Source organism: Oncorhynchus masou, chromosome 23 (genome assembly GCF_036934945.1).
Source record: "Oncorhynchus masou masou isolate Uvic2021 chromosome 23, UVic_Omas_1.1, whole genome shotgun sequence".
NCBI lineage: Eukaryota > Metazoa > Chordata > Actinopteri > Salmoniformes > Salmonidae > Oncorhynchus > Oncorhynchus masou.
The window spans coordinates 46,221,229-46,234,016 of record NC_088234.1 but is presented as its reverse complement, the minus strand read 5'-3'; positions in this window follow the sequence as shown (position 1 = coordinate 46,234,016).

The window sequence follows — 12,788 nt, the reverse complement described above, 5'->3', positions numbered from 1 at the left end:
GGCATACAGACATTGTGGAGCCACCTAACTGGTTCCCCATTAATCACACCATCCCTTCACATGGTTTAGGAATAGTTAGAAACATTCACAGATTCGACTAACCCGACCTCTCCCCTCTCTGGGCCCAAGTAACTTTTGCCACATAAGCATGCTATAAAATGAATAAAACATCTTATTTATCAATGTTACCTAAAGAATTCTGATTCTGCTACCACATTCCCCTCTCAGGGACATTGTCCCTTCTAAAGAATCAGAACAATAATTACATATCAATATTTAAAAGAAAATTTAAAAAATCAAATCCCCTCAATGTCAAATACCTTAGCTTATGTAAGCTTTCTCCCTTCTGAAAGTTTACCACCTTTATTCTACAAGACAAACTTGCACAAGTTTAATAACACAGAATAATCCATTTGAGGAAAATAAAAACATAACATAGAAATGCTCCCTAAGTTACATGAGAACCAGTATCTAAACACAGGCCTCATCACAACATATAGGACAAACATCCCTCTAAGTCCTCATGCTCAGAGATGTAGTCAGGAATAGAGAATAGGTCAGGGAAATCATTCATATTCCAAATCATAATTAACAACTCAACTATTTATCCAACCAAAATTTAGAATGACATTCCTCAGTGATTCAAATCGGTCTTATCACTCAAAGTAAAAACCTCAATTTAACACACATCAATATTAGCATATTTTTCATTCTTTCAGTATAATTATCCCATAATTCTACCATTAACTTTTTTAATCATGATTATAATACAGATCAGTATCTCAATGCATACATAATCTAATTACTCTAATTTTACATGGTGTAGACCTCTCTAATCAACCTGATACCACAAAAGTATAAAACAATTTTATTGGCACAGTTGACCAACCCCCCCTCTCAGGCACTGATTCTTCTGGCGTCTTTTTCGTTCTTCTTCAGATAGCTTTACAGTTCAAAGTGGATGGCCCATGATAATGTCCCAATTTTAATGTCTCATCTTTACCACTCATGTCTTGTCCATTCGTCAACCAATATACCAGCATCATAAGAAAAAGTTAGAAGAGATCTCTCTCCATGCTCACTCCAAGTGGACTCACACTCCTGAGAGAAACATGAAAGAAAACCAGTTGACAGCTTATATCGGATACTGTACACCGATTTCTGGCTTGGTTCCTTTCTCTCGGTAGAAGTGGTTCGGAAGGCCTTCAACATCTTTGTCACTCTTCTTCAGCCAGTTAGAGGGGGTTTTGAGGTACACACACTATTCGGTCCAATTATCTCTTCCATACCATTATTAAGATACCGCCTGATGTCACTTTTCATGGTAAACTCGAAAGAACAGATCAGAACAACAGTTTAGTTCAGTTCATTAACTACATGATAAATTATTATTTTTTACCAATTATTCTTAATACACATATCTAAACATATTTCAAAGAAAATATCAACACATTCTATTGAAACTAATCTTTCAAATTGGCTTATACTCCCCATCTCACTGTCAACTCCATCGTAGAGCCAAGGATCAAGAAGTTAGACCTATACCCCTCGGGAATAGAACAAAACAAACACAACAATACAATACACTCCTTCACATATCACTCAAGGTGTATAAACTTCAATTCAAAACCTCAAAAAACTGAATCCTCCCCCATGTTTTACACATATATCTCCATGAGAGTAATGTAAAAACCAAAACTACTACTGGGGGAAAAAAAGAAAAAAAAAGTAAAATAACCTAATCAAATTAAAATCACTAAACTGAAAAAATTCCACAAAGAAAAATTATTCAACCCATGTAGTCATAGGAAAATAGACTTAAAGCAGCATACCCTTAGTTAAAAGCAATGCCCTCTACTTCTTCACAGTAGAAAGTGTGGAATTTTTATATGGGGGGTCAATGTGTGTGTCGAATGTGGTCGATAAAGTTACTGCTGATTTGGTACGTGAGGCTTATTTGAACGAATATAAATGGGAAATATTTAAACAATGCTATGTAATTTAATGTCTAGAATTAGAACAATATTCAAAATTCTAAAAGTTGGCCCAACTCTCTAAATACAGGATATGGTCTGACTACAACCAGTTTACAGGTCAGAAATTTCAACTAGCATGTGAAGGTGGAATTATTTTCGTGGACAGATTACAATTTGATGATTTTTAATTTAATTTAACCTTTATTTAACCAGGCAAGTCAGTTAAGAACAAATTCTTATTTTCAATGACGGCCTGGGAACAGTGGGTTAACTGCCTGTTCAGGGGCAGAATGACAGATTTGTACCTTGTCAGCTCGGTTACTAGTCCAACGCTCTAACCACTAGGCTACCCTGCCGCCCCAAGATGAGAGAAGTGGAAAAGGTAATTTAACATTCCAAACCTCCAGTGCCACTGAAGCTTGTGGTGAAGCAACAGGTAGGCCTATCCATGGGTAGAGTCTCTGCCTCCGAGGTTGTCTCCTACCTTACACTTTCCTTTAACATAAAAATACAAGGAAACACTAGTTACTGAAATACTTCATTACTTTTGTACACAGAGGGAAACGCTATTTCTTTTTAAATCCATTCATTACCTCTGGCATTTATCACATGACATAAAGCTCAATCTACCTCCCTCTCCCTAACACACAAACTATCAAATACCTTAAATATTAAATACAGGCAGGACAGACCTCCTTAGCCCAGCTGATTTGATTGTAGCTGGACACATGCCATCCAGCTGCAGGGGAACCAACCTCCTCCTCCTGTCTGTCTTAAATGCCTCTCCATTTGGATGAATCTGGGGGAATGTTTCAGACAGGTCAAAAGGTTATAAAAGTTACAATAATGACACACCGCATAATCTAATTCGCCCATTCTCGTGCACCCCACCGTGGCTGCTGCTATCGTTGCTAGCTAGTTCAGTCAAGTCCAATGCAGGGCTGCCAACTTTTGAAGAAAGCTTGGAGTGAGATTTGCTATGTGAATTCATTGCCCCCTTGCACAACCCCTAGATTCCCAGGAAAATGTTTCTGTTTTAAAGCTAATTTCCTGCAATTCTACATATTGTAACGACCCTGTGTTTATAAGCGCGGAAATCGACCCTGCCGCATGAGCATGCTTTTGCAGCACAGTCGAAAGCGCGCGGGGTCGAGGTTTCGAGACCTGCTCCCTGCTGTTTTATTACAATATTTATGATGCTTAGAATATAAAATGAACACTCAAAAGTTGACGACTTTGTTACTTTTGGGGGAAGAAATTTTAAGAATGCTAAAAAAAATGGTGGTTTGACAATTTATTCAGACAGTAATAAAGTTAAACAGGGACGCAAAATAGGGCTGGAAGAGAATTCTGCTTGCTCTCCAGAAGGGTTAGCCACCCCTGATTTATGCTTCCCAAGTGCTGGGTGTTTGAAAATGTCCTTGTTATAACAATAATTTCTCAAAATCACCCAAGCTTCGTGAAAAATCTAATAAATATCAATATTCAGGTAGTTTAGGTCTACTAAGGAGAGATGGATTGGGGGGTGAGGTCCTGCGATAGACTAGCGTCCTGTCTAGGGGGTATACTTTACATCAAACTGCCTCACGCTACGGAAACAGGAGGTTGGCTCCTGTCCTATGAGCCGTTCCAGCTTGCATAAGCCAAGGCTACTGACTACTTATGCCTACATAGACAAAATATGTGTTTATGAGTTGTGAGTCCCCTTACCATCTCTGCCTAGCTTGTGCACAATACTAAAATGTTAAATTATATTTGATTTCCTGGAGCATTTAATATCCTATGCTTATTTGTATGACTTCTTCAAAACTGTCCAGTAACGGCTACAATAATACATAGCCTCATATCATTCATTTTTAAAGACACAAGTAGGCTAATATGAGATTTAAAATATATGATTACACTGGCAAAATGTGGAATAAGTGGAATAGTAAAATACGTGTGGGGAATAACAGCAGTGTTCTTGCTGACAAGCACAGCAATTACCCTATGTTTTAGCCCATTGTTAAGAATGACAATTGTTCCACTGATCAGACTAAATAAAGTAAATTGATCAAATCTACTCTAGACAAGATTACATAGAACTGCCCCTACACCCTAACCAATTAATTGGTATATTCATTGTCGCGCTACAATGCTGCTCTTTTAACCATTTTCTAAACTCAGCAGAGAACAATCTCGCTCTGCATTCAGCTCCACTCTAATCTTGAGGGGTGTTTATTTTAAACATGCATCCAATCCCCTTGATCCCTTACATAACTACACCAATCATATGGTTCAATGTGCCGCAGTTCACAATGCTGTGGCAAGACTGGACAATGATAGAGGTTCCGCTCGTGATGTTAAATTACAGATGCTCCGATTACAAACCAATTTGGAGCACAGTTGAAAAGTTAACGCAGTGACTATACAATGGACTTATTAGAAAAATAAAAGCAGTACTTTTCAATGTGTGAGATATGAGAGTTGTGCCTGGTGACGACCCGTCATTCAGGGCAGGTAGAGCAGAGCTTTCATTGTCTGCTTAGACGCCCCTTTTATTTATCATACCGTTCTGACTTGGTGTGTTATGTACTTGAGTGAAGACCCAAAAGCGGTTTTAACAGAAAACAGAGTTCTTTAATGAAAAACAGGAATGGCATAAATCCTCTTCCAACGTAGTCAATGGAACAAAAAGAACGTTAGAATAATGCAGGATGCACCTGCCAGGCAGACTCCGACAGGATAGGACAAGGTGGAAGCAAACGGGACGACAGCTTGCTTCTGGCATCAAAAACACAAACAAGAATCAGACACTGAAAGTAGCAGGAACAGAGAGAGAAATAGAGACCTAATCAGAGGGGGAAGAGAGAACAGGTGGGAAGGAGTGAATGAGCTAGTTAGGGGAGATGTAGAACAGCTGAAGAATGAGAGACAGAGAAGGTAACCTAAAAAGACCAGCAGAGAGAGACAGAGTGAAGAGAAAGGACAGGAACAGACATAACAAGACATGACAGTACCCCCCCCACTCACCGAGCGCCTCCTGGCGCACTCGAGGAGGAAACCTGGCGGCAACGGAGGAAATCATCGATCAGCGAACGGTCCAGCACGTCCCGAGAGGGAACCCAACTCCTCTCCTCAGGACCGTACCCCTCCCAATCCACTAGGTACTGATGACCACGGCCCCGAGGGCGCATGTCCAAAATCTTACGAACCCTGTAGATGGGTGCGCCCTCGACAAGGATGGGGGGGGGGACGAGCGGGGGCGCGAAGAACGGGCTTAACACAGGAGACATGGAAGACCGGGTGAACGCGACGAAGATAGCGCGGAGAAGAAGTCGCACTGCGACAGGATTAATGACCTGAGAAATACGGAACGGACCAATGAACCGCGGGGCCAACTTGCGAGAAGCTGTCTTAAGGGGAAGGTTCTGAGTGGAGAGCCATACTCTCTGACCGCAACAATATCTAGGACTCTTGGTCCTACGCTTATTAGCGGCCCTCACAGTCTGCGCCCTGTTACGGCAAAGTGCCGACCTGACCCCCTTCCAGGTGCGCTCGCAACGCTGGACAAAAGCCTGAGCGGAGGGGACGCAGGACTCGGCGAGCTGAGATGAGAACAGCGGAGGCTGGTACCCGAGGCTACTCTGAAAAGGGGATAGACCGGTAGCAGACGAGGAAGCGAGTTGTGGGCGTACTCTGCCCAGGGGAGCTGTTCTGACCAAGACGCAGGGTTACGAAAAGAAAGACTGCGTAAAATGCGACCAACAGTCTGATTGGCCCGTTCGGCTTGACCGTTAGACAGGGGATGAAAGCCGGACGAGAGACTGACGGAAGCCCCAATCAAACGGCAAAACTCCCTCCAAAATTGAGACGTGAACTGCGGGCCTCTGTCGGAAACGACGTCAGACGGAAGGCCATGAATTCGGAAAACATTCTCGATAATGATCTGAGCCGTCTCCTTAGCAGAAGGGAGCTTATCGAGAGGAATGAAATGAGCCGCCTTAGAGAATCTATCGACAACCGTAAGAATAACTGTCTTCCCCGCTGATGAAGGCAGTCCGGTGATAAAATCTAAAGCGATGTGAGACCACGGTCGAGAGGGAATGGGAAGCGGTCTGAGACGGCCGGCAGGAGGAGAGTTCCCAGATTTAGTCTGCGCGCAGACCGAACAAGCGGCGACAAATCGACGCGCGTCACGTTCCCGAGTGGGCCACCAGAAACGCTGGCGAATGGAAGCGAGCGTACCCCGAACGCCGGGGTGGCCGGCTAACTTGGCAGAGTGGGCCCACTGAAGAACGGCCGGACGAGTAGGAACGGGAACGAACAGAAGGTTCCTAGGACAAGCTCGCGGCGACGGAGTGTGAGCGAGTGCTTGCTTTACCTGCCTCTCAATTCCCCAGACAGTCAACCCGACAACACGCCCGTCAGGGAGAATCCCCTCGGGGTCGGTGGAGACCTCAGAAGAACTGAAGAGACGAGATAAAGCATCAGGCTTGGTGTTTTTTGAGCCCGGACGATAAGAAATAACAAACTCGAAACGAGCGAAAAACAGAGCCCAACGAGCCTGACGCGCATTAAGTCGTTTGGCTGAACGGATGTACTCAAGGTTCCTATGGTCAGTCCAAACGACAAAAGGAACGGTCGCCCCTCCAACCACTGTCGCCATTCGCCTAGGGCTAAGCGGATGGCGAGCAGTTCGCGATTACCAACATCATAGTTACGTTCTGACGGCGATAAGCGATGAGAGAAAAACGCGCAAGGATGGACCTTGCCGTCAGAGAGAGAGTGCTGAGAAAGAATGGCTCCCACGCCCACCTCTGACGCGTCAACCTCAACAACAAACTGTCTAGAGATGTCAGGTGTAACAAGAATAGGAGCGGATGTAAAACGATTCTTAAGAAGATCAAAAGCTCCCTGGGCGGAAACGGGAAACGGACCACTTAAAGCACGTCTTAACAGAAGTAAGGGCTGTGAGGGGAGCTGCCACCTGACCGAAATTACGGATGAAACGACGATAGAAATTAGCGAAGCCCAGAAAGCGCTGCAGCTCGACGCGTGACTTAGGAACGGGCCAATCAATGACAGCCTGGACCTTAGCGGGATCCATCTTAATGCCCTCAGCGGAAATAACGGAACCGAGAAAAGGGACAGAGGCGGCATGAAAAATGCACTTCTCAGCCTTCACATAAAGACAGTTCTCCAAAAGGCGCTGGAGGACGCGTCGCACGTGCTGAACATGAATCGAGAGAGACGGAGAAAAAAATCAGGATATCGTCCATGTAAACGAAAACAAAAATGTTCAGCATGTCTCTCAGGACGTCGTTAACTAGTGCCTGAAAGACAGCTGGAGCGTTAACGAGGCCGAAAGGAAGAACCCGGTATTCAAAGTGCCCTAACGGAGTGTTAAACGCCGTCTTCCACTCGTCCCCCTCCCTGATGCGCACGAGATGGTAGGCGTTACGAAGGTCCAATTTGGTGAAAAACCTGGCTCCCTGCAGGATCTCGAAGGCTGAAGACATAAGAGGAAGCGGATAACGATTCTTAACTGTTATGTCATTCAGCCCTCGATAATCCACGCATGGGCGCAGGGACCCGTCCTTCTTCTGAACAAAAAAAAACCCCGCTCCGGCGGGAGAGGAGGAGGAGACTATGGTACCGGCGTCGAGCGAAACCGACAAATAATCCTCGAGAGCCTTACGTTCGGGAGCCGACAGAGAGTATAATCTACCCCGGGGGAGTAGTTCCCGGAAGGAGATCAATACTACAGTCATACGACCGGTGTGGAGGGAGAGAAGTGGCCTTGGAACGACTGAACACCGTGCGCAGATCGTGATACTCCTCCGGCACCCCTGTCAAATCGCCAGGCTCCTCCTGTGAAGTAGAGACAGAGGAAACAGGAGGGATAGCAGACATTAAACAGGTCACATGACAAGAAACATTCCAGGATAGGATAGTATTACTAGACCAATTAATAGAAGGGTTATGGCGCACTAGCCAGGGATGACCCAAAACAACAGGTGTAAAAGGTGAACGAAAAATTAAAAAAGAAATGGTTTCGCTATGATTACCAGAGACAGTGAGGGTTAAAGGCAGCGTCTCACGCTGAATCTTGGGGAGAGAACTACCATCTAAAGCGAACAAGGCCGTGGGCTCCCTAACTGTCTGAGAGGAATGTCATGTTCCCGAGCCCAGGTCTCGTCCATAAAACAGCCCTCCGCCCCAGAGTCTATCAAGGCACTGCAGGAAGCAGATGAACCGGGCCAGCGGAGATGGACCGGAAAGGTAGTGCGTGATCCAGAAGGAGAGGCCTGAGTAGTTGCGCTCACCAGTAGCCCTCCTTTTACTGATGAGCTCTGGCTTTTACTGGACATGAGGTGACAAAATGACCAGCGGAGCCGCAGTAGAGACAGAGGCGATTGGTGATTCTCCGTTCCTTCTCCTTGGCCGAGATGCGGATACCCCCCAGCTGCATAGGCTCAGCATCCGAGCCGGCGGAGGAGGGTGGCAGTGATGCGGCAGGTGGCAGTGATGTGGAGAGGGGAGCAACGGAGAACGCGAGCTCCTTTCCACGAGCTCGGCGACGAAGATCAAACCGTCGCTCTATGCGAATAGCGAGAGCTATTAAGGAGTCCAGACAGGAAGGAACCTCCCGGGAGAGGATCTCATCCTTAACCTCGACGAGGAGACCCTCCAGAAAACGAGCGAGCAAAGCCGGCTCGTTCCAGTCACTAGAGGCAGCGAGAGTGCGAAACTCAATAGAATAATCCGTTATGGATCTATTCCCCTGACATAGGGAAGACAGGGCCCTGGAAGCCTCCTCGCCAAAAACAGAACGGTCAAAAACCCGTATCATCTCCTCCTTAAAGTCCTGATACTGGTTAATACACTCAGCCCTCGCCTCCCAGATTGCCGTGCCCCACTCACGCGCCCGTCCGGTAAGGAGAGAAATGACGTAGGCGATGCGGGCTGCGCTCCTGGAGTAAGTGTTGGGCTGGAGAGAGAACACCACATCACACTGAGTGAGGAATGAGCGGCACTCAGTGGGCTCCCCAGAGTAACACGGCGGGTTGTTGATCCTGGGCTCCGGAGACTCGGAAACCCTGGAAGTGGGCGGTGGATCGAGGTGGAGTTGGTGAACCTGTCTTGTGAGGTCGGAGACTTGGACGGCCAGGGTCTCAACGGCATGTCGAGCAGCAGACAATTCCTCCTCGTGTCTGCCTAGCATCGCTCCCTGGATCTCGACGGCGGAGTGAAAAGGGTCCGGAGCCGCTGGGTCCATTCTTGGTCTGATTCTTCTGTTATGTACTTGAGTGAAGACCCAAAAGCGGTTTTAACAGAAAACAGAGTTCTTTAATGAAAAACAGGAATGGCATAAATCCTCTTCCAACGTAGTCAATGGAACAAAAAGAACGTTAGAATAATGCAGGATGCACCTGCCAGGCAGACTCCGACAGGATAGGACAAGGTGGAAGCAAACGGGACGACAGCTTGCTTCTGGCATCAAAAACACAAACAAGAATCAGACACTGAAAGTAGCAGGAACAGAGAGAGAAATAGAGACCTAATCAGAGGGGGAAGAGAGAACAGGTGGGAAGGAGTGAATGAGCTAGTTAGGGGAGATGTAGAACAGCTGAAGAATGAGAGACAGAGAAGGTAACCTAAAAAGACCAGCAGAGAGAGACAGAGTGAAGAGAAAGGACAGGAACAGACATAACAAGACATGACATGGTGTACAGGGAGAATACTGTAAGAACTGTTCTGAATTTAGTTAATGTAATTAGTGTATTGTTTAGTGTTGTGGGTTTGCTGGGATGAATCTAAAAAAAGAAAATTGTAGTTTGCCCCACCAAGATTTACATGATAAAATCGTCCCTGCCCGTTGCATCTCGTTTGCTTATTTTTTATACTTTTATTTAACGAGGCAAGTCAGTTAAGAACAAATTCTTATTTACAATGACGGCCTACCAAAATGCCTCCTGCTGGGATTTAAAAAATAATAATAATATAAAAAATATAGCACAAAACACACATCACGACAAGAGACCTAAGACAACATTGCATGGTAGAACACAACATGGTATCAAAACAAAACATCGTACAAACATTATTGGGCACAGACAATAGCACAATGAGCACGGTAGACAACGATACATCACACGAAGCAACCACAACTGTCATTAAGTGTCCATGATTGAGTCTTTGAATGAAGAGATGGAGATGGAAACTGTCCAGTTTGATTGTTTGTTGCAGCTCGTTCCAGTCGCTAGCAACAGCGACCTGAAAAGACGAGCGACCCAGAGATGTTTGTGCTTTGGGGACCTTTAACAGAATGTGTGGCAGAACGGGTGTTGAATGTGGAGGATGAGGGCTGCAGTAGATATCTCAGATGGGGGGAGTGAGGCCTATGAGGGCTTTATAAATAAGCATCAACCAGTGGGTCTTGAAACGGATATACAGAGATGACCAGTTTACAGAGGAGTATAGAGTGCAGTGATGTGGCTGGACCTGGCTCCTACCAGAATGTATCCTACCATTGAACCACCCGATCCTCCTGAGGTGGTTGTACTTGGCTGGCAAAATTTAAAACGCTGTCTCATGTTTTCAAACTTTGACATTACTTATTTGTTTATTGGTGATGATGGGTGTGTTCGTAAATTCAATCTGGAGTGCCAGAGTGCGCTCTTGGCATTTGTAAATTCAGAGCGTTTCGGATCTCGGAGCATTCAGAGAGCACACTGGATGCTCTGGCCCAGGACTATATGCAAGCCCAAACGTTTCAAATTGTCTTACCCGGAACACGTAATTATCATTTTTCACTTGCCTTTTTCAAGTGTGAAATGTCTCTTTTTGCTGTACGCGTGATTTTTTTAATGTCTAGTGTCTATTTACAGGCGATTTGAACACTTATAATATGAATTTTTACACCTGTTCAGAGTGCATTTACAGGTGATTAGAATGCTTATGGAGATTCTAACAAGCGTGCATTATACCTGTTCAGGTAAGGAATGGCGTATTTGTAGTTTTTGGATAATTGCAGAAAATATCTTATTTTGTAGCTAACGTCACATTGATTTATGTATTGAAGAAAAAAAGCACAAAGGCTTCATAAGGTAAGATATTTTTTTTCTTCATTTCATTAGCTATCCATATTCTTTCCTTGTTTGATGTATCAAGCCAAGTATCAAGTGTGTGTGTGTGTGTATATATAAATTATGACTCTTTCCATCCATCAGATGGGATAGTTTTTCATAAAGTACCTAATTTCCCAAAACCCCATTTGTTTGATGAATAAATTAAAGCAATAATAGTCACTATACTTTCCAAACCACAAAGGCTGAATTAAAATGTTTTCTAAAAATGAATTTAAAACTGTTACAGGGGCAGCAGAGGAAGGACCAGGGTGCACAACATTTGAGATAAATAAGCTTCTTGTGTTTATGGAAAATGTTTGGGATCTTTTATTTCAGCTCATGAAACCGACACTTTACATGTTGCATTTATATTTTTGTTCAGTGTATATTTACACATCCATGTGAAAATGCGGTGCTAACTGAGATGTCACCACTCAAATCGGTAATCCAATGTTTTGAAAAAAAGCTGTAATGTTAAGGCTACCTCTGCACAGTTTGTCATTGATAGGCTGTACATTTACCTACTTATTCCCTGACATTCTCCAAGTTCTGATTTCTTATTAATTCTCCCTTCCTCCTCCATTGTATTCCATATTGCCCACTAATTACACAAATCTACACAAAGTAAACAATTATGTTCTAAACTAATGTTTGTCTCAACCAAATGACAAGTACAGAGAACTATGTTGCTCTATTCCACAACGTAACAACAATTAACGTTAGTTACAGGCTTGACAGAATACTATTGCTAGCTAGCTAACTCGCCATGCTATTTCAATGAAAATAAGATAGATAGCCAGCGTCAGATTTGTAGTTATGTGGAAAAAGTCGTTTAAATTTCTTTCTCCATTTTTTTCTCACCAACGCCTTGCTGCAGCGTTTACATTCTGTAAATGTAATAGCAAATTGAGCCATATTTAGAATAATCTCCTCCTCCCTGAGTAAGCTATTTATCACAACAGGCCGGAAGTCAAACTCACAAAAATTGAGGTGGGAGGGGCTACAATGTGGTACTTTCAGACACATGGGATGTGCCCGTTACTACACAGGCGTTCTAATCACCTGTAAATGCACACTGGACAGGTGTAATGAACGCGTGTAAACATGCCCGTAACAAGCGTCCAAATCAAGACGATTTGAAACTCTTGGCCTTCCATAGTAGCGTTAATCCGAGCGTTCTGACCTCACAACGAGTAGTCAATTAACCAATATAATTGGCTAACGGTTAGCCAGCTTCTTCCAGACACAAATGAGAGAACACCTCACTCTGACCATTTTACTCGTCCCAACTGCTATTTAGTTTGTTTATGTTATCCAGAGCGTTGGTGACTAACTGTACTGCTGACAATTTAATTACGCTTTTTTTTACTGACACCGGCCATATTCAACGGGTGTTGAGCGTTTGAGAATGAATCCAGTTATTCTGCGCTCTGGCACACTCAGGCTAAAGTACTCTAAAATCGGAGTAGATAGCCAGAGCGAATTTACGAACGCACCCATAGCTGGCTTCACGCGCGCCTTAATTGTGATTGCAAATATTGACCATAATGTTATTTGACATGTCACCCACCCAAATGGCGTTCCGTAAGTAGAACGTCGCGGCCCCGCCCGCGTAACGCAATCTGTGGTTTTCTAGGTTACCCCATTGGCTCACAGCAAATACATTATTTTTGTCTACTTATTTTAGTAAATTACATTA